The 23,309-nt window shown below is 43.1% G+C and overlaps 1 protein-coding gene across 4 annotated transcripts in view; it reads left to right on the forward strand.

Moving 5' to 3' along the window:
- rgs12b (regulator of G protein signaling 12b) overlaps positions 1-23,309 on the forward strand; it is a 341,690-nt gene that overhangs the window by 129,691 nt on the left and 188,690 nt on the right. The gene's annotated exons all lie outside the window — the stretch shown is intronic.

Below are 23,309 nucleotides of genomic sequence, written 5' to 3' on the forward strand. Positions count from 1 at the left end.
TGTTTTTCTACTTGATTTTCTGGGAGGAGGCTGGGTTGCTGATTTTTGGCCATTTACCCTATTTCCCTGGAGCTGAAAATTTGTAACAGTTACCCAAGCTTCCTAATCCAGGCCTCCAGCTATGGCCTTTCTGATTTCTATTCATTTTGTTTCCCTTTCTCAGTTATCATAGACTGGCCTTGAGTCCAGAGCTCAGGCCTACCTGTCCAACCCATTTCCAGATGCTAAACTGATGGTTTGGCTGCCTCCCTATCTGCTCTCTCCCCTTCCCCAGTTTCATATTCTCTGTAGTTATGTTTGGCCCTAGAGGCTGAGAACTCAAGCCTGATTTCCACCACTTGACAACTCCCTGAGTTCCCCCATACTTATCCACAACCCTCCTTCTCTGAGTCAGTGATCAATTTAGGGGCAAGAGCTTATTCTACCTGAACCCAAATAGCTTCAGTTATACATACAAACATAGGAATTAGGAGCAGGAGCAGGCCATTCGGCCCCTCGAGTCTGCTCTGCCATTCAACAGGATCATGGCTGATCTGATTGTAACCTCAACTCCACGTTCTGGCTACCCCCAATAATCTTTCATGCCCTTGCTTATCAAGAATTTATCTCCCTCTGCCTTAAAAATATTCAAAGACTCTGTTTCCACCGCCTTTTGAGGAAGAGAATTCCAAAGACACTCAACCCTCTGAGAGAAAAAATTTCTCCTCATCTCTGTGTTAAATGGGTGACCCCTTATTTTTAAACAGTGACCCCTCGTTCTAGATTCTTCCACAAGAGGAAACATCCTTTCCACATACACCCTGTCAAGACCGCTCACGACCTTACATATTTCAATCAAGTCGCCTCTTACTCTTCTAAACTCCAGCGGATACAAGCCTAGCCTGTTGAACCTTTCCTCATAAGACAACCCGCCCATTCCAGTTATTCGTTCATGGGATGTGGGTGTTGCTGGCTAGGCTAGCATTTATTGCCCATCTCAAACCTTCTCTGAACTGCTTCCAGTGCATTTACATCCTTCCTTAAATAAGGAGACCAATACACAGTACTAAAGATGTGGTCTCACCAATGCACTGTATAACTGCAGCATAACCTCACTACTTTTGTATTCAATTCCCCTCGTAATAAATTATAACATTCTGTTAGATTTCCTAATTACTTGCTGTTCCTGCATACTAACCTTTTGTGAATCATGCACTGGGACACCCAGATCCCTCTGTATCCCAAAGCTTTGCAATCTCTCACAATTTAGATAATATGCTCCTTTTTTATTCTTCCTGCCAAAATGGACAATTTCACATTTTTCCACATTATACTCCATTTGCCAGAACTTTGCCCACTCACCTATATCCCTTTGTAGCCTCCTGACAACTCCTTTTCACAACTTACTTTCCTACCTATCTTTGTGTCATCAGCAAATTTAGCAACCATACCTTCGGTCCCTTCATCCAAGTCATTTATATAAATTTTTAAAAGTTGAGGCCCCAGCACTGATCCCTGTGGCACACCACTCATTACATCTTGCCAACCAGAAAATGACCCATTTATGCCTACTCTCTGTTTCCTGTTAACCAGCCAATCTTCTTTCCATGCCTATATGTTGCGCTGACACCACAAGTTTTTATTTTTTGCAATAACCTTTGATGTGGCACCTTATCCAATGCCTTCTGGAAATGTAAGTACACTACATCCACCGGTTCCACTTTATCCACAGCACATGAACTCCAATAAGTTGGTTAAACATGATTTCCCTTTCACAAAACCATGTTGACTCTTCCTGATTACCTTAAATTTTTCTAAGTGCCCTACTATAACGTCTTTAATAATAGCCTCTAACATTTTCCCTATGACAGATGTTAAGCTAACTGGCCTGTAGTTTCCTGCTTTCTGTCTCCCTTTTTGAATAAAGGAGTTGCATACACTATTTTCCAATCTAATGGAACCTTCCCAAATCTGGGGAATTTTGGAAAATTAAAACCAACGCATCAGCTATCTCACTCGCCAGTTTTTTTAAGACCCTAGGATGAAGTCCATCAGGACTCGGGGACCTGTCAGCCCGCAGCTGCAACAAATTGCTCAGTACCATTTCCCTGATGATTGTAATTTTCCTGAGTTCCTCCCTCCCTTCCATTTCCTGATTTACAGCTCTTTCTGCCAGGTCATTGTTCACTCACTTAACCTGTTTATATCCCTTTATAGCCTCCTTTTGTCCTCTTCACAACTTACTTTCCTACCTATCTTTGTGTCATTAGCAACCATACCTTCAGTCCCTTCAGCCAAGTATTTGCTGCCCTTGCCTTCTAGTTGGTTGAGGTCGCGGGTTTCGAAGGTATTTATATAAATTGTAAAAAGTTGAGGCCCCAGTAATGAACCCTGCGGCACACCACTCATTACATCTTGCCAACCAAAAAATGGCCCATTTATGCCTACTCTCTGTTTCCTGTTAGCTATCCAATCTTCTATCCATGCCAGAATGTTACCCCGCAATAACTTTTGATGTGGCACCTGTATTGCAGAGCTACGGGGATTGAGCGGGGGAGTGGGACTGACTGGATTACTTCACGGAGAGCTAGACTCATGGGCCGAATGGCCTCCTATGCCATAAATGACTCTGATAATAAAGACTCTATGATGCCATGCGTAGCAATCTCTGCCTTTTTTATTCATTCGTGGGATGTGGGTGTTCCTGGCAAGGCCAGCATTTATTGCCCATCCCGAATTGCCCTTGAGCAGATGGAAGTGAGCTGCCTTCTTCAACTGCTAAAGTCGGAGTCTATCATTTTGAAATCCCTTATAAGCCTTTAGTTCTGACCAATCATTTGCATCTAGTCAAGTCCCGGAAATACATATTATTTCCATGCTCTCCATAGCCACGCATCTAAGACTGTACCTCTAACAGTTTAGTTCTGATACACCTAGTATTTTCATAGAAATGTTTTAAGGCCCTATCAGCTCAATCTTTTTGAGTTACCTGCCCGGTCACGATCCTGGTGAAGCTATTACTGAGAAACAAACATCTTGGGTATGGTATACAATTCCTGTCCAAGCTAACCTCTGCCACAATTTTTAATTCACTTTTTTTATGTCCACATGTTATAATGGTAATACTCTTGGTCAACATTTAATGGTAAAATTCTTTATCAACATTTTACCATCACAGTTTGTTAGTAATTGTCTCAAACTAAAATAGCAGCAAGACAATATCAGGGATAGGGACCACACAAATCAAAAGCAAGTTAAATTGTAGCATGATACTTCAAACAACTTATAAAAACAACTATCTTAAATGATCAGTCAGGAGAACTTCCCAGTGAAAAACATGTTTTTTTTGTTCGTTCGTGGGATGTGGGCGTCACTAGCTAGGCCTGCATTTATTGCCCATCCCTAATTGCTCTTGAGAAGGTGGTGGTGAGCTGCCTTCTTGAACCATTGCTGTCTTTGGGATTTAGGTACACCAACAATGCTATTAGGAAGGGAGTTCCAGGGTTTTGACCCAGCGACAGTGAAGGAACGGCGATATACTTTCAAGTCAGGATGGTGTGCGGCTTGGAGGGGAACTTGCAGGTGATGGTGTTCCCATGCTTCTGCTGCCCTTGTCTTTTTAGATGGTAGAGGTAGTGGGTTTAGAAGGTGCTGTCTAAGGAGCCTTGGTAAATTGCTGCAGTGCATCTTGTAGATGGTACACACTGCTGCCACTGTGCAGTGGTGGAGGGAGTGAATGTTGAAGGTGGTAAATGGGGTTCCAATCAAGGGGGCTGCTTTGTCCTGGAATGGTGTTAAGCTTCTTGAGTGTTGTTGGAGCTGCACTCATCCATGACCCTCTGAGAGAAGAATTTCCTCCTCATTTCTGTCCTAAATGGGCATTCCCTTATTCTGAAACTATGTCCCCTTGTTCTAAATTCCCGCATGAGGGAAACATCCTCTCAGCATCTACCCTGTTAAGGATAATTATCTGACGAGAAAACATTTGCAAGGCTGCGGGTAAATGGGACGAGATGAGTTGCTGATGCAAAGAGCCGGCACTGACACGATGGGCCGAATGGCCTCCTTCTGTGCTGCAACCATTCTATGATTCTGTGATAGTGGATGCCCTGTGAAATTGCTCACACGACCCAGAGGAGATTGCCAGGGCCGCTGATCTAATGTGATTTTAAGTGATTTGTTCAAATTATCCTGCAATTATCAGTGGTAGTTTCAGGTTGAATGCGGACATGATGTTGGAATGGATTTGGTCTGTGTGTGAAGTAAGCATGTTCTATGATTTCCATCCACTAGTAACTCTGAAACGGAGATGAGAGAGTGTCTGTCAATATAGGAGTATCAAATTAACCAATAACTTCTGGTGTTGCTATGGATAACCTGAGAAGAATTGTAAGAAACTTCCCAGTTGACTGCCTTGTCAAAGTTGTGGTTAACATGTACAGACACGGCGCTGAAATAACACAATACTGTAAATTGATCCTGCAAAGCCTGCATGTTACATAGGCACAGTCAGTCCTATTGTTGGAAACAACTTATTAAACCAAGCAGTTCGTTATGTACAGAAGAAGGTTTTCTTCCAAAAATTTTCATGCTCGGCAGAAGTTAATGGTATGTACATGATAAGTCAGGGTTTTTAAAATTGGTTGGTGCCTGCAATTATGTGGTGGTACCTTGAATTGGCTTGCTTTATATTTTATTACCTAAACTGGCATTGATGTAGGTCTTGTAGAGCAGATTTTGTAATGTCAAATTATATAAATATTTTTTGTTAAAAACATTGCCTATATAATACTTCCTGTAGAAAGTTCAGAGCTTTTCAAGAAGCGCTAAGTCTATTAATCCTTCATTCATGACGACGCTACCTCTGTAAACCATATTTAAGAGATTATTTTGGCACTTCAGTGTAAAGATTCACTGCACTAATTTGAAGAATTTGTATATTTTGGTCTATAATTAGCAATGGCATAATGGAATATTGGTGTCTTGTAGTCTCATTGATTAAAACAACTGGGGGTTTACATGTGTATTTTTTTATGTGATTCGTAAAATATTTTAAGGATTGACAGCAGACTTTGGTGTGCCAGTGTTCATTATTATGTATCTTGGGATTTTTTCCTGGATTCCATTGAATAAAAAGTAGATTTACTCTGTGGTTATGTTTGAGACAGCCTGCCATTTGTGTTATGACACTGACACTGGTGAGTTCAGCGTTCCTTTACTATTGTAATTTTGTTACTAATGAACAGCCCCCAACATATTGTTAGTGAATCAGTATATAATTGAACATTTGTGCAGCAGCAAAATTCTTTTTTTAGACCTTCTCCAAATTATTTTTCTATATAAATTTATTTTTTGATTTTTTAACTATAAATTTTCACTGAATTACTTTATTTGGTCAAGAACAACTTTACCTGCCCCTCCCATGCCATGTGTTTTGAAAATACTATCTCCTACAGAGGAACAGTTTGCTGGGTGTCCTGACCTTCTGGTTCTTTGTATAAGTGTTTGTCTCATATTGAAGCCTATTAATGGCCTATTTGTTCAAGAGAATCATCATAACCAAACTCAAACCCATCTTCACATGATGCCCACATATGTACTTGTAGCAGGGTTCAAAACCTGGCTGATTATCCTCCTCCCTTTCCTGCCCATCCCACCACCCTAAAGAGAAGCCAATTGTAGTATCTTCCTGCACTATTACCGGTGCCTTAACTAAGACTGATAATTGAACATAATCCCAGGATTAAATCTGGGACATCATACTACATGAGCTTGTTATGAAATTTACCCATTGAAGCTCATAAGGGAGCTCATGTTCTAGAATTTTGTACTATTTATAAAGTTTCTCATACGTTGTACTTTTGCGCCCAAACATATCATGCACTGCTGTTGTAGTTCTTCACAAAGTTGACATGTCAGTCAATGTTGAACTACCAAAATGAAGCACTTCTTATAGCACATGGAGTGGTTGAGGCAAATAGCATAACTGCATTTCAAGGGAAGGCAGATATGTACATGAGGGAGAAAGGAATAGAAGTTTATGCTGAAAGGGTTAGTTGAAGTAGGGTGGGATGAGGCTTGTGTGGAACATAATACTGGCACAGATTAGTTAGGCTGAATGGCCTTTTTCCATGGTGCACATTCTGTGTCATCTGATACAGGATCCTGATCATTCTTTTCCACTGTTTAATAACCCAATTCTGAGCTATCACATCCTGTTTACCATGAGTGTGGCTCATTTGGAGCAAGTCATGCTGTTTATTAGGCTGTCAGTTCATGAGTCATAGAATCATAGAAAGTTTAAGGCACAGAAAGAGGCCACTTGGCCCATCGTGTCTGTGCCGGCCGAAAAACAGTCCGCCTATTCTAATCCCACCTTCCAGCATTTGGTCTGTAGCCCTGCAATTTACGGCACTTGAGGTACATATCCAGACTCCTTTTGAATGAGTTCAGAGTCTCTGCCTCAACTACCCTTTCAGGCAGTGAGTTCCAGCCCATCACCACCCTCTGGGTGAAAAAGTTTTTCCTCATCTTCCCTCTAATTTTTCTACCAATCACTTTAAATCTACGCCCCCTTGTCACTGACCTCTCTGCTAAGGTGAATAAACCCTTCACCTCCACTCTATCCAGGCCCCTCAAAATTTTGTACATTTCAATCAGATCTCCCCTCAGCCTTCTCTGTTCCAAGGAGAACAACCCCAGCCTATCCAATCTTTCCTCATAGCTGCATTTTTCCATTCCTGGCAACATCCTCGTAAATTACCTCTACCCTCTCTAGTGCAATTACATCCTTTCTGTAATGAGCTATCCTCCTCGCTATCTATCACTTGGCCAATCTTTGTGTCATCCACAAACTTCTTGATAATGCCCGCTACATTTATGTCCAAGTCGTTAATATGCACCACAAAAAGCAGGGGACCCAGTACTGAGCCCTTTTGAACGCCACTGGAAACAGCCTTCCAGTCGCTAAAACAGCTGTCAACAATGACCCTTTGTTTCCTGCCACTGAGCCAATTTTGTATCCACCTTGTTGCATTTCGCTGGATCCCTTGGAATTTAATTTTTTTAACCAGTCTGCCATATGGGACCTTGTCAAAAGCCTTGCTAAAATCCATGTAGACCACATCAACTGCACTACCCTCATCTATCTTCCTTGTTACTTCAAAAAATTCGATCAAGTTGGTCAAACACAATCTTCCCTTAACAAATCCATGCTGACTATCCCTGATTTACCTGTGCCTTTCTAAGTGACAGTTTATCCTGTCTCTCAGAATAGATTACAATAATCTGCCCACTACAGAGGTTCGACTGACTGGCCTGTAATTATTTGGTCTATCTAGCTCAGATTCACCAGCAAGACACTGGGTTTTAGAGGATTAAATTACCAGGACAGGCTGCATAAATTTGGCTTGTATTCACTTGAGTATAGGAGACTGGGGTGATCAAATGTTTAAACAAAAAAAGCAATAGATACTGAGGAACCATTTCTTCTGGTGGAGGAATCAAGTATGGGGGGGGTGCGGGCATAATCTTAAAATTCCAGCCAGGGCATTTAGTAGGGATATCAAAAAGCGCTTTTTGATAAAGGGTAGAATAAATTTGGAATTCTTCCCTCTAAAAGGCTGGGAGTGCTGGGACAAGTTGAGTTTTGAAGATTGAGATAGATCTTTGTTCGGTGAGGGTGTCCAAAGTATTGGCTCAAAGATAGGTGAATGGAGTTGAAGGATGGATCAGTATGATCACATTACATGGCAGAGCAGGCTCGAGGGGCGGAATGGCCTACTTCCATCCCTATGGTAGTGTAGGTTGTGGAAGGAGTAGACTAGGCCAAATTGCCTTTTCTCCAACCCTACTTTCATATGTAGTTTTATTTTCTTCTTTGATTGCTTCTCTGGTGATATTTGTGGTATAGAATCGAATTATTCAAGTTTTTAAAAAAAGATAACATTGCAGTATAGTTTGGCGTTCTGCCACTTAGCTGCATCTGTGGAGTGCCATCAGGTGAAATTCTATCTAAATGTTGTAGATTTGTGCTTATTTACAAATTCTTGGAGAGAGTTTGTACCATAAACAGATGTTTAATCATATATCAGATAAAGTTTACTGATTTAGCTGTTTTTTCCCAGTTTATTTCCGGAAGTTTTAACTTGAACACTATATATATAAAAAAACCTTGAATTTATATCGTGCCTCAGGTAATCAAAGTGTCCTTAAAATGAGTTCTGAAGAAGGGTCACTGACCTGAAACGTTAACTCTGCTTCTCTCTCCACAGATGCTGCCAGACCGGCTGAGTTTTTCCAGCACCTTTTGTTTTTATTTCAGACTTCCAGCATCCGCAGTATTTTGCTTTTATTATTATGTCCTTAAAATGTTGACTGACTGACTTTTTCTCTGCAGATGCGACATGACCCAATGAGTATTTCCATCTTTTTTGTTTTTTTATTTTTATAGCCAATGAAGGTCTTTTGAAGTGTAATCACTGTTGTATTTTGACAAATCTAGCAGCCAGTTTGTGCACAGCAAGGCTTCACAAACAACAGTGACCACATAATCTGTGTTTTTTAATGGTCATTGTTGAAGAATAAATATTGACTAGGAGATTGAGAGAATTCCTTAACTCTTCAAATAGTGCAATGGGATCTGCAAGTGCTGGTGCCATTTTTAAAAGGCTGTTCAACAAAGTGCAGAGTTCACCCCTTCCCCTGCTTCCCCCGCTTCCCCCGCTTCCCCCCACTTCCTTCTCCACCTCCCCCTTCCTCCCTTTCACACTTCCTCCCTTCCCACCCTTCCCCCTCCCCTACTTCACCTTCCCACCCTCTTCCCACCCCTTTCCCCCTTCCATCCCTTCTCCACCCTCTTCCCCCCCCTTACCCCTTCCTCCTCCCCACTTCAACCACCCTTTCCCCCTCCCTCTTCCTCCCCTTTCCTCCTCCCTCTTCCTCCCCTTTCCCCAGTTCCCCCTCCCCCCCCCCCCCTTCTGCCTTTATTCATGTAAATGTGTAATTTAAATATGCTAAGTCGGGTCCCGTAGCAGGGGGGTGGAGGGGCCGCCACAGAACTTCCCTGCCACTGGGAAGATTGAGCCCAACAATCCGGCTTCTGGTTCTGTGGTAGCCACTGCTGCTCCGGTTTTCCAGCCCCCACATCCACCACGGAACCCAACGTCATCTTGGGACCAAAATCCAGCCCTAAGTCAATGAAATGAGTTCTGTAAATATTATGTAAAGCAGATGTAATTGCAGGGTCAAGTATGATCTGTTCCTATTCATAAAGTTTGATCAGAGGACATTTATTGACCAATGGATCTAAACTTCATCTGAATTGCAGCATTCCAGTAGCTTCATTTGGAAGCTGAGATGGTTCCAAAGATTTTTCTTGCTATACTAAAGAAATTTGCAAAATAGCCACTTAACCTTGAAGAGATTTGAAGGGCCATATTTTGTTTGGTTTCTTTTGATATAAACAAGTTTCTATGTTTTCTTGTTCATATGTTTGTCATTTTGCCACCTTTTGTGTACTGGATATATCAACTACAGTATTTAACCTGGTCACGTTTCATTGTCAGATAGCTTACTGATATGGAAAAGAATTGAAAATGTCCTTGTTTGTGTTAACTTGATAATTGGACAGCTGTGGAACATATTTCAGTCCATTATTGTATGCAATTGTAATTCCCTTTGCTGTTTAAACAAACGATTAATTCATGCTTCCCCACCCTTTCTTCAGGGCTACCATTTACAGGTCTGTGTTTCTGACACTTTCTATTTGCTGTGATTTTAAAAATGACTTCAGAATAATTTCCTTTTATGGCTTTATTGTGGTCGCTGATTTGCCCTGAAGAAGAGAGATGTGATTGACTTCTTTATTTACTTCCATGGAGGTAGTAACTATTATCTGCCAATTTTGCAGGATTCAAGTTCATTAAAGAGTAAGAAGTAATCTTGTACTTAATACCATTTTGCAACAAGGATGAGGCGGTGGCGTAGTGGTATTGTCACTGGAGTAGTAACCCAGAGACCCAGGGTATTGCTCATGGGTTATGGGTTCAAATCCCACCATATGGAATTTGAATTCAATTAATAAATCTGGAATTAAAAAGCTAGTCTAATGATGGCCATGAAACCATTGTCGATTGTTGTAAAAACCCATCTGGTCACTAATTTCCTTTAGAGAAGGAAATCTGCTGGCCTACATGTGACTCCAGACCCACAGCAATGTGGTTGACTCTTAGATGCCTTGTGAATTGGCCTAGCAAGCTGTGACCTTGTCCTATCTAAACCTTTGTTATCTCTTGCCCCACCTGCGCTTTACTTGCTTATAACCTTTCACATTTCTAATATTTGCCAGTTCTGAAGAAGGGTCACTGACCTGAAACGTTAACTCTGCTTCTCTCTCCACAGATGCTGCCAGACCTGCTGAGTATTTCCAGCATTTCTTGTTTTTACTCAGTTGTATCTAACCACTACGAAGTCAATAAAAAGGAATGAAAGTGGGCGGACCAACCGGCATCGACCTAGGTACCGGAAACGACAATGGCAAACCCAGCCCTGTAAACCCTGCAATCCTTACTAACATCTGGGGGCTTGTGCCAAAGTTGGGAGAGCTGTCCCACAGACTAGTCAAGCAACAGATATGACATAGTTATACTCATGGAATCATACCTGACAGACAATGTCCCAGACACTGCCACCACTATCCCCAAGTATGTCCTGTCCCACCGGCAGGACAGACCCAGCAGAGCTGGCGACACAGTGGTGTACGGTTGGGAGGGAGTTGCCCTGGGAGTCCTCAACATCGACTCCGGACCCCATGAAGTCTCCTGGCATCAGGTCAAACATGGACAAGGAAACCTGCTGCTGATTACCACTTACTGCCCACCCTCAGCTGATGAGTCAGTACGCCTCCATGTTGAACAGCACTTGGAGGAAGAACTGAGGGTGGCAAGGGCACAGAATGTACACTAGGTGGGGGACTTCAATGTCCATCACCAAGAGTGGTTCAGTAGCACCAGTACTGACCAAGCTGGCCGAGTCCTAAAAGACATACTGCTAAACTGGGTATGCGGCAGGTGGTGAGGGAACCAACAAGAGGGAAAAACATACTTGACCTCGTCCTCACCAATCTGCCTGCCGTAGATGCATCTGTCCGTGACAGTATTGGTAGGAGTGACCACCGCACAGTCCTTGTGGAGACGAAGTCCCGCCTTCACATTGAGGAGACCTTCCATCGTGTTGTGTGGCACTACCACCGTGCAAAATGGGATAGATTTCGAACAGATCTAGCAATGCAAAACTGGGCATCCACGAGGCACTGTGGGCCATCAGCAGCAGCAGAATTGTACTCAACCACAATCTGTAACCTCATGGCCCGGCATATCCCCCACTCTACCATTACCGTCAAGCCAGGAGGCCAACCCTGGTTCAATGAAGAGTGCAGGAGGGCATGCCAGGAGCAGCACCAGGCATACCTCAAAATGAGGTGTCAATCCAGTGAAGCTACAACACAGGACTATCTGCATGCCAAACTGCGTAAGCAGCATGCGATAGACAGAGCTAAGCGATCCCATAACCAACGGATCAGATCTAAGCTCTGCAGTCCTGCCACATACAGCCGTGAATGGTGGTGGGCAATTAAATAACTACCTGGAGGAGGTGGCTCCACAAATAACCCCATCATCAATGACGGAGGAGTCCAGCACATCAGTGCGAAAGATAAGGCTGAAGCATTTGCAACAATCTTCAACCAGAAGTGCCGAGTTGATGATGCATCTCGGCCTCCTCCTAAAGTCTCCAACATCACAGATGGCCGACTTCAGCCAATTCGATTCACTCCGCGTGATATCAAGAAACGACTGAAGGCAGCAGATACTGCAAAAGCTATAGGCCCTCACAATATTCCGGCAATAGTACTGAAGACCTGTGCTCCAGAACATGCCGCGCACCTAGCCAAGCTATTCCAGTACAGCTACAACACTGGCATCTACCCTGCAATGTGGAAAATTGCCCGAGTATGTCCTGTACACAGAAAGCAGGACAAGTCCAACCTGGAAAATTACTGCCCCATCAGCCTACTCTCAATCATCAGTAAAGTGATGGAAGATGTCATCAACAGTGCCATCAAGCGGCACTTGTTTAGCAATAGCCTGCTCAGTGACGATCAGTTTGGGTTCTGCCAGGGCAGCTCAGCTCCTGACCTCATTACAGCCTTGGTTCAGACATGGACAAAAGAGCTGAACTCAAGAGGTGAGGTGAGAGTGACTGCCCTTGACATCAAGGCAGCATTTGACTGAGTATGGCATCAAGGAGCCCTAGCAAAACTGAAGTCAATGGGAATCGGGGAAATCTCTCCGCTGGTTGGAGTTATACCTAGCTCAAAGGAAGATGGTTGTGGTTGTTGGACGTCAATCAGCTGAGCTCCAGGACATCACTGCAGGAGTTCCTCAGGGTAGTGTCCTAGGCCCAACCATCTTCAGCTGCTTCATCAATAACCTTCCTTCCATCATAAGGTCAGAAGCTACCATTGACCAGAAACTGAACTGTAGTCGCCATATAAATATCATGGCTACAAGAACAGGTCAGAGGCTAGGAATCATGCAGCGAGTAACTCACCTCCTGACTCCCCAAAGCCTATCCACCATCTACAAGGCACAAGTCAGGAGTGTGTTAGAATACTCTCCACTTGCCTGGATAGTTGCAGCTCCAATAACACTCAAGAAGCTTGACAGCATCCAGGACAAAGCAGCCCGCTTGATTGGCACCCCATCTACAAACATTCACTCCCTCCACCACCGATGCACAGTGGCAGCAGTGTGTACCACCTACAAGATGCACTGCAGCAACGCACCAATGCTCCTTATACAGCACCTTCCAAATCCGCGACCTCTACCAACTAGAAGGACAAGGGCAGCAAATGCATGGGAATATCACCACCTGCAAGTTCCCCTCCAAGTCACACACCATCCTGACTTAGAACTATATCGCCGTTCCTTCACTGTCGCCGGATCATAATCCTAGAACTCCCTTCCTAACAGCACTATGGGTGTATCAACCCCACATGGACTACAACAATTCAAGAAGGCAGCTCACCACCACCTTCTCAAGGGCAATTAGGGATGGGCAATAAATGCTGGCCTGGCCAGCGACGCCCACATCCCATGCATGAATAAAAAAAAAGTGAGGAATCTGTGCCACAGATAGTAATGTTTAAAAACGGCGCTAAATAAAGCATGAAATGCAGAAACAGGAAATTTTTTAATTACTGGCTGCAAATAACCCAGCCAAAAAAATGGAGTTGTCCAGATTCAATATTCTTTCGTCAAAACATGAAATATTGTAAATAATGATTGACCTAGTTTAATATATATTCTTTTGAAGCAGGATCACCACATATGATTCTATATGTTAAAAGTGTAGCAAACTAAGCACATTAATTTAAATTGTGCCCAGTGATGTGCTTTTTCAGGCTGTTCCTAAATTGTCAGCTAGAACTTGGCATGACCAAAAATGTACAACTTTTAAACTCTTGACTACAATTGTCGGAGTCCCAGTAAAAATGTTTTGGAGACTTCATAGTTCTTAGATGGTGCACAGACTTCTGTAAAATAAAATCGGGCCGTTCTACATCAAAGGATGGCATTCACAGGGGGTTGCTGCTAACTCTGATTAAATTAAATCAGACCTAAAAATGAAAAGGCAAGTTTCTGAGACTCCACGCAACCGCACCCTGCCTCAGCACCCTATCCAACTGTGATTGGAGCTGCATTTGATGGAAGTATTCAATTTTCTTGCTTTTGGTTTTAATTAAGTCATTAATTTTAATAATGGAAAAGTCAGATGAGCTAGCTTATCTGCTGAATTTGCCAACGACAACAACTAATATTCATCTAGTGCCTTTATGTAATGAAATGTCCCAAGATGCTTTCAAGAGCATTATAAAACAAAGCATGACACCAATCCACAAAAGGAGATATTAGGTCTGATGATCAAAAGCTTGTTCAAAGAGGTAGGTTTCAAGGAATGCCTTAAAAGAGGAAGCGTGGCAGAATGGTGTAGGGAGGGACTTCCAGAGCTTGGGGCCCAGGTAGCTGAAGGCACAGCCACCAATGGTGGAGCTGTTAAAATCAGGGATGCACAAAAGGCCAGAATTAGAGGAGCGCAGTTACCTTGGAGGGTTGTGGGGCTGGAGGAGATTACAGAGATAAGGAGGGGTGAGGCCATGGAGGGATTTGAAAACATGGATGAGAATTTTAAAATTAAGATGTTGCTTGACCCCAAGCCAATGTAGTAGGTCAGTGAATACAGAGCTAATAGGGGAGTGGGACTTACTGAATCTTAGTAAAGGAAGGTATGAGGCGCGAGTTGTCTATGACGGATTGGGAAACGTTCCGTAAAGGGATGACGGTGGATAGGCAATGGCAAACATTTAAAGAGCGCAGCGATGAACTGCAACAATTCTTTATCCCTGTCTGGCGCAAAAGTAAAACGGGAAAGGTTGCCAAACCATGGCTTACTAGGGAAATTAGAAATAGCATTAGATCCAAGGAAGAGGCATATAAATTCGCCAGAAAAAACAACACACCTGAGGTTTGGGAGCAGTTTAGAATTCAGCAAAGGAGGACCAAGGGATTGATTAAGAAGGGGAAAGGAGAGTACGAGGACAAGCTTGCAGGGAACATAAAAACTGACTGTAAAAGCTTCTATAGGTATGTGAAGAGAAAAAGATTGGTGAAGACAAATATAGGTCCATTACAGTCAGTAACAGGGGAATTTATTATGGGGAACAAAGACATGGCTGACCGACTAAATGCATACTTTGGTTCTGTCTTCACACATGAGGTCACAAATATCAAACCAGAAATGTTGGGGAACACAAAAGTGGGGGGAACTGAAGGAAATCAGTATTAGTAGAGAAATGGTGTTGGGGAAATTGATGGGATTGAAGGCCGATAAATCCCCAGGATCTGATAGTATGCATCCCAGAGTACTTAAGGAAGTGGCCCTAGAAATAGTGGATGCATTGGTGGTCATCTTCCAAGATTCTATAGACTCTGGAACAGTTCCTACAGATTGGAGGGTAGCTAATGTAACCCCACTATTTAAAAAGGGAGGTAGAGAGAAAGCAGGGAATTATAGACCAGTCAGCCTGACATCGGTAGTGGGGAAAATTCTAGAGTCCATTATCAAAGATTTTATAGCAGAGCACTTGGAGAACAGTGGTAGAATCGGGTAGAGTCAGCATGGATTTACGAAAGGGAAATCATGCTTGGCAAATCTACTAGAATTCTTCGAGGATGTAACTAGTAGAGTTGATGAGGGGGAGCCGGTGGATGTGGTTTATTTGGACTTTCAGAAGGCTTTCGACAAAATCCCACATAAGAGATTAGCGTGTAAAATTAAAGCGCATGGGATTGGGGGTACTGCGATGGATAGAAAATTGGTTGGCAGACAGCAAACAAAGAGTAGGGATAATAGGCCTTTTTCGGAATGGCAGACAGTGACTAGCGGGGTACCGCAGGGATTGGTGCTAGGAGCCCAGCTATTCACAATATATATATTAATGATTTAGATGAGGGAACTAAATGTAATATCTCCAAATTTGCGGATGACATAAAAGCGGGGAGGAGGATGAGTTGTGAGGAGGATGCAGAGAGGCTTCAGGGTGATTTGGACAAGTTGAGTCAGCAAATGCATGGCAGATACAGTATAATGTGAATAAATGTGAGGTTATCCACTTTGGTAGCAAAAACAGGAAGGCAGATTATTATCTGAACAGCTGTAAACTGAGAGAAGGGAATATGCAACGAGACCTGGGTGTTCTCCTACACCAGTCGCTGAAGGTAATCATGAAGGTCCAACAAGCGGTAAAAAAGGCAAATGGTATGTTGGCCTTCATAGCGAAAGGATTTGAGTACAGGAGCAGGGATTATACAGGGCCTTGGTGAGGCCACACCTGGAATAGTGTGTGCAGTTTTGGTCTCCTTATCTGAGGAAGGATCTTCTTGCTATAGAGGGAGTGCAGCGAAGGTTTACCAGACTGATTCCTGGGATGGCGGGACTGACAGATGAGGAGAGATTGAGTCGATTAGGATTATATTCACTGGAGTTCAGAAGAGTGAGGTGGGATCTCATAGAAACCTATAAAATTCTAACAGGACTTGACAGGGTAGATGCAGGAAGGATGTTCCTGATGGTGGGGGAGTCCAGAACCAGGGGTCATAGTCTAAGGATACGGGGTAAACCTTTCAGGACTGAGATGAGGAGAAATTCCTTCACCTAGAGGGTGGGGAGTCTGTGGAATTCGCTACCACAGAAAGCAGTTGAGGCCAAAACATTGTATGTTTTCAAGAAGGAGTTAGATATAGCTCTTGGGTCTAAAGGCATCAAAGGGTATGGGGCAAAAGTGGGAACAGGTTACTGGGTTGGATGATCAGCCATGATCATAATGAATGGCGGAGCAGGCTCGAGGGGCCGAATGGGTTACTCCTGCTCCTATTTTCTATGTTTATATGTTAGTTAAGACACAGGTAACAGAGTTTTGGACGGCCTCCAGTTTACGGAGAGTAGAATGTGGGAGATCAACCAGGGATGCATTGGAAAAGTCGTCTAGAGGTAACAAAGGCACGAATTAGGGTTTCAACAGCAGAGGATTAGATAAGGAAAGAAAAGGAGGCTTATAGCGGATTTCAGAGGGCTGAAAACAGTGGAGGCCCTGGAGGAGTATAGGAAGTGTAGGGAGGTGCTTAAAAAATAATTAGGAGAGCGAAGAGGGAACATGAAAAAACACTGGCGGGCAAGATAAAGGAAAATCCCAAGGCATTTTATATGTTTATTAAGTGCAAGAGGATAACCAGGGAAAGGGTAGGTAGGGCCCATTAGGGACCAAAGTGGCACTCTATGTGTGGAGCCGGAAGATATAGGTGCAGTTTTAAATGATTACTTTTCATCTGTGTTCACTATGGAGAAGGACGATGTAGGTGTAGAGATCAAGGAGGGGGACTGTGGTATACTCGAACAAATTAGCATTGAAAGGAAGGAGGTATAGGCGGTTTTAGCGGGCTTAAATGTGGTTAAATCCCCAGGCCCAGATGAGAGGTATCCCAGTCTGTTATGTGAGACAAGGGAGGAGATAGCTGGGGATCTGACACAAATTTTCAAAAATCTCTGGCCACAGGAGAGGTGCCAGAGGACTGGAGGACAGCAAATGTGATACCATTATTCAAGAAGGGTAGCAGAGATAAACCAGGTAATTACAGGCCAGTGAGTCTAACATCAGTGGTTGGGAAATTATTGGGGAAAATTCTGAGGGATAGGATTAATCTCCGGTTGGAGAGGCAGGGATTAATCAAGAAAAGTCAGCATGGCTTTGTCAGGGGGAGATCATGTCTAACAAACTTGATTGAATTTTTCGAAGAGATGATTAGATGTGTAGATGAGGGTAAAGCAGTTGATATAGTCTACATGGACTTCAATAAGGCCTTTGATGAGGTCCCGCATGGGAGATTGGTTAAGAAGGTAAGAGCCCATGGGATCCAGGGATATTTGGCAAATTGGATCCAAAATTGGCTTAGTGGCAGGAGGGTAATGGTCGAGGGTTGTTTTTGTGATTGGAAGCCTGTGACCAGTGGTGTTTGTGGTGTACATTAATGATTTAGACCTGAATATAGGAGGTATGATCAGTAAATTCGTAGATAGTGAGGAGGAAAGCCTTAGATTACAGGACGATATAGTTGGGCTGGTGAGATGGGCAGAGCAGTGGCAAATGGAGTTTAATCCTGAGAAGTGTGAGGTGATGCATTTTGGGAGGACTAACAAGGTAAGGGAATATACAATTAGTGGTAGGACTCTAGGAAGTACAGCTGGTCAGAGGGACCTTGGTCTACTTGTCCATAGATCACTGAAGGCAGCAGCACAGGTGGATAAGGTGATTAGGAAGGCATATGGGATACTTGCCTTTATTAGCTGAGGCATAGCATATAAGAGCAGGGAGGTTATGATGGAGCTGTATCAAACGCTAGTTCGGCCACAGCTAGAGTACTGTGTACAGTTCTGGTCGCCACACTATAGGAAGGATATGATTGCGCTGGATAGGGTGCAGAGGCAATTCACCAGGATGTTGCCTAGGCTGGAGCATTTCAGCTGTGAAGAGAGACTGGATAGGCACGAGTTGTTTTCCTTAGAGCAGAGAAGGCTGAGGGGGGGACCTGATTGAGGTATACAAAATTATGAGGGGCATAGATAGGGTAGATAGGAAGAAACTTTTCCCTTAGCGGAGGTGTCAATAACTAGGGGGCATAGATTTAAGGTAAGGGGCAGGAGGTTTAGAGGAGGTTTGGATCTGGAACACACTGCCTGAAGGGGTGGTACAGGCAGGAACCCTCAACATTTAAGTAGTATTTAGATGAGCATTTGAAACGCCATAGCATATATGGCTACGGGCCAAGTGCTGAAAATGAGATTAGAATAGATAGGTGCTTGTTGGCCGGCACAGACACGATTGGCCGAAGTGCCTGTTTCTGTGCTGTATAGCTCTGACTCTATGAGCTGAGACATTGGTGAAGTTGGGAGATGTTACGGAGGTGAAAATAGGCAGAAGCTCATCTCGGGGTGGAATGTGACATGAAGATTGTGAACAGACTGGCTTAATCTCAGACAGTTTCCAGGGAGAGGGATGTAGTCTGTAGCTAGGGAATGGAGTTTGGAGTGGGAACCGAAAACAATGGTTTCAGTCTTCCCAATATTTAATTGGAGGAGATTTCTGCTCATTCAGTGTTGGATGTCGGATAAGCAGTCATAATTTGGCAACAGTGGAGGAGTCGAGATAAGTGATGGTGAGGTAGAGCTGAGTGTTGACAGTGTGCATGTGAAAACTAACACCATGCTTTTGGATGATATCACCAACATGTAGATGGGAAATAGGACAGGGCCAAGGATAGATCCTTGGTGGGACACCAGAGGTAATGGTACAGGAATAGGAAGAGAAGCTATTGCAAGTGATTCTCTGGCTACGATTAGGTAGATAAGAATGGATGACAGTGGAGAGGCTTTGGAGGAGGATTGTGTGGTCACCCATGACAATTGTCACATCCAAGGACAAATAGGGATGGGCAATAAATAGTGGCCTCCTAGCGATGCTCACATCCTGTTTTTTTAAAAAAAAGTCAAAAAAAGAATAAGGAAGTTGTCAAATGACTCTCAGAAAATTTAATGCACGAGTTTTGGTATTCTGCGATTCAGGTTAATATAAGCTCTGGTCAGTTGTGGTGCTTGAGGACAATGAAAGCTGCAAAATACTTGCTCATCTGAAAAAGCCTCTACATATGGAGACTGGCGTCAGTTGAGTGTGTAATTGCTATGTGCATTGCAGCTGTTCAGAGCAGTTGCCAGCTTTGTGGAGTAGAATTAATATTGCTTTGAGATTTTTTGAGAGAGTTGAAAACCAATTATTGTGCCACTGAAAGTTTTGTATGAGGTTCTTAAATCTTGCCAGATCAGATTGGTGTGTGCTGTGAAGGGGCTTTGAGACCTTAAATAAACATTTTGTTGCGGAATTATATCTCCACAGGCTGTAAAAAAAAAATATATTTTGTGAAGATTTGTAATTCATTTTTCAGGGGAGAAACAGGCTACTGCAGCTTGATTATTGTAGACTATGAGGAAGTGATATAACTTTTCAGATTTTTATCATCTGGAAGATTGCTTTCTCAGACATTCTCATCGCCACCTTGTCCCATTCCATTAATAAACATCAGCTAACCTGGAGCTTCATTGCCTAATTCCTGTCCCAGACACCCATCACACAATCCTCAGCCAGGTCACTTTGGCTCTCTGTCTCATAATGAATTGATTTCATCATACTTCTCTTTGGCAAAGCCCATTAGAGTCATAGAGTCGTACGGCATAGAAACAGGCCCTTCGGCCCACCGTGTCCATCCCGACCATAATGCCTATCTATACTAATCCCTCCTGCCTGCATTAATTCCATATCCCTCCATGCCTTGCTCATTCAAGTATCTGTCCAGATGCCTCTTAAATGTCGCTACTGTTCCTGCCTCCACCACCTCCTCAGGCAGCTCATTCCAGATACCCACTATTCTTTGTGTGAAAAATTTACCCCTTTGATCCCCTTTAAACCTCCTCCCTCTCACCTTAAATCTATGCCCTCTAGTTTTAGTCACCCCTACCATGGGAAACAGACTTTGGCTATCTACCCTATCTGTGCCTCTCATAATTTTATATACCTCTATCATGTCCCCTCTCAGCATCCTTCGCTCCAGGGAAACAGACCCAGCCTATCCAATTTCTCTTCATAACTCACGCCCTCCAAACCAGGCAAATCTTTTCTGCGCCCTCTCTAGCTTAATCCTGTCTCTCAGAATCCCTTCCAATAACTTTCCTACCACTGATGTAAGGCTCACCGGCCTGTTGTTCCCTGGCTTATCCCTGCTGCCCTTCTTAAATAAAGGCACAACATTAGCTATCCTCCAGTCTTCCGGTACCTCACCCGTGGCTAACGATGATACCAAAATCTCTGCCAGGGCCCCAGCAATCTCCTCCCTTGTTTCCCATAGCATCCTAGGATACACCTGGTCAGGCCCTGGGGATTTATCCACCTTGATGTGCTTCAATACCTCCAACATCTCCTCCTTTGTACTGTTGATATGCTTCAGGTTATCGGTGTTCCCTCCCTTGAACTCACTAGCTTCCATGACCTTCTCCACGGTAAATACGGACGAGAAATATTCATTTAAGTCCTTGCCCATTTCCCGTGGCTCCGCACATAGATTGCCACACTGATCCTTAAGGGGACCTACTCTCTTCCTAGCTACCCTTTTACTCTTAATATACTTATAGAATCTTTTATGGTTCTCCTTTATCTTATCTGCCAGGGAAATCTCATGGCCCCATTTCACCCTCCTGATTTCCTTCTTAAGTTAATCCTACATCCCCTATACTCAAGGGACTCGCTCGATCCTAGCTGCCTATACCTGACAAATGCCTCCTTCTTTGTCCTGACCAGACCCTCAATATCCCTCGTCAACCAAGGTTCCCTAAACTCGCCAGCCTTGCCCTTCCATCTAACAGGAACATGCCGGCCCTGAACTCTTCCTATCTCACTTTTAAAAGCCTCCCACTTGCCAGACGTCCCTTTACCTGTAAACAGCCTCTCCCATTCAACTTTTGAGAGTTCCTGTCTGATGCCATCGAAATTAGCCTTCCCCTATTGTGGCCTTGCCTTACCCTCTTTGAAAAATCAGTTATTATTCCCTGCATGCTCCCTCCATTCTAATTCTGAATTATCCCTGGTCACCTCCTCCACTTCAACTATTGGCTCCTGCCCTCTGCACTGTCCTGACAAGTCTAATTTGCTAAGTCGCTCACCACCTTCAAGAACCTCCTTAATCCATGCCTTTAGAAATTCCTTAATTTTGCACTCAGTATTTTTTTCCACCCTCTGCCCCCATCCTTCCTTGTAAAATGCCATGAAAACTTCTCTTGCATAAGGAGCGCTCTATAAATCTAAGTTGTTCTGATATTAACCAATAATAATATAGTTTGCCGTTGAGAGGTTGCGTGCATAATTGACAAGTTGTTGTTTGATTTTCTTACACAAGCTTTTATATGTAGAGCATATAATTCATGTCTGTACATGCTCATAAATCTTTCACTATATATTTTTTTTAAATGTTGCATCACTTCTCTCAGCAAGAAAATCTTTGCACTGTAGCTTTAAACGTTGATTCCTGGTCTGTCTGCATGAGGCATATCTTCAGTTGCTTAGAAATTGAAGGCTCGTATTTATGGTTATCTGTGCAAGTATTACACTTTGAAATGCTAATCACCAGTAGGTGTCTGAGTGAAAATATGGGGTTATGTGTGATTAGGATTCCACTTACAATTTAGCGTAAACAATTATACTGTATTGTTGGTCATATATTAAAATGCATATTTGTATTGATTATTAATAAAAATATTAAGTAAATTAACTAGTACCTAACAGGGAAACTTACCATTCCATGTTTTACTTAGACCGAACATTTGTTTTGCAAACTTGAATTTCTGACTTGTTCAGTAGGATAAAGGTTCTAATGTACCTTTTTATGTAGGATGTTTCAGTGCTTATGCACCACACCTTTACTACAAGGAAAACTTACAAAAACAGTCTGAATTATGTACAGCAAGCTGATATCCAATTATCCTGCTCTTTTGAATTATGTTAGTATATTGTCTGTATTTACAGTAAGCCAAAGAAAAATCACTGTGGAAGATGATTTGAAAATTTATTTGAACAAAGTTCAAGACTGGACCTTAAAACATATTGGGAATGAAATTGGTCTAGCTCAGTCGTGCGAAGTGGGTGATAGTGAATCGGAAGCCCTTTATACTTCGCACCAGTTTTTACTTTCCATTGACTTGGAAACTATTGCCAAGATTTTTAATTTCAAACCAAGTAAAACTGACAGTGAAACTAGTCGAGTCTCCAAAAAGAGCTTGAACTGTTGTTCTGTGTACTAAAGTGGAAAGTAGATGGGGTGCAATGTAAAACCGGATGCAGAATCACAATGAACCTGTTTCGCTCTACTGACTTAAACCAGTCTTTTTTAAAAATTATTCATTCATGGGATGTCATCGTAACTGGCAGGCCAGCATTTGTTGCCCTGGAGCTAAGAGGATCGCTAGGCCATTACAGAGGGCAGTTAAGAGTCAATAACATTGCTGTGGGCCTGGACTCACATGTAGGGCAGACCAGGTAGGGATGGCAGATTTCACAGAATCATAAAATGGGTACAGCACAGAAGGAGGTCATTCAGCCCATCGAGTCCATGCCAGCCCTCTGCAGAAGCAATTCAGCTAGTCCCACTTCCATACCTTTTCCCTGTAGTCCTGCAAATTCTCTCTCTTCAGATGCTTGTCCAATTCTCTTTTGAAAGCCAGGATTGAATCTGCCTCCTGCACACTCACAGCCAGTGCTTCCCAGAGCTCAGTAGTTGCATTGGTTCTTTTGCCAATCACCTTAAACCGGTGTCCTGTAGTTCTGTAGTTCTCGTTCCATGCATCAATGGGAACAGTTTCTATCTGCTCTGTCTAGACTCTTATGATTTTGAGCACTTCTATAAAATCTCCCTTCAACCTTCTCTGTTCTGAGGAGAACAACCCCAGCTTCTCCAATCTATCCACGTAGCTGAAGTCTCTCATCCCTGCAACTATTCTCATGAATCTTTACTGTACCCTCTCTGTAACCTTCACATCCTTACCTAAAGGCCATTAATGAACTAGATGGGTCTTTACAACAAAGGATGATAGTGTCCTGGCACAATTACTAGGGAGGGGGT

Source organism: Heterodontus francisci, chromosome 4, assembly GCF_036365525.1.
Source record: "Heterodontus francisci isolate sHetFra1 chromosome 4, sHetFra1.hap1, whole genome shotgun sequence".
Taxonomy (NCBI): domain Eukaryota; kingdom Metazoa; phylum Chordata; class Chondrichthyes; order Heterodontiformes; family Heterodontidae; genus Heterodontus; species Heterodontus francisci.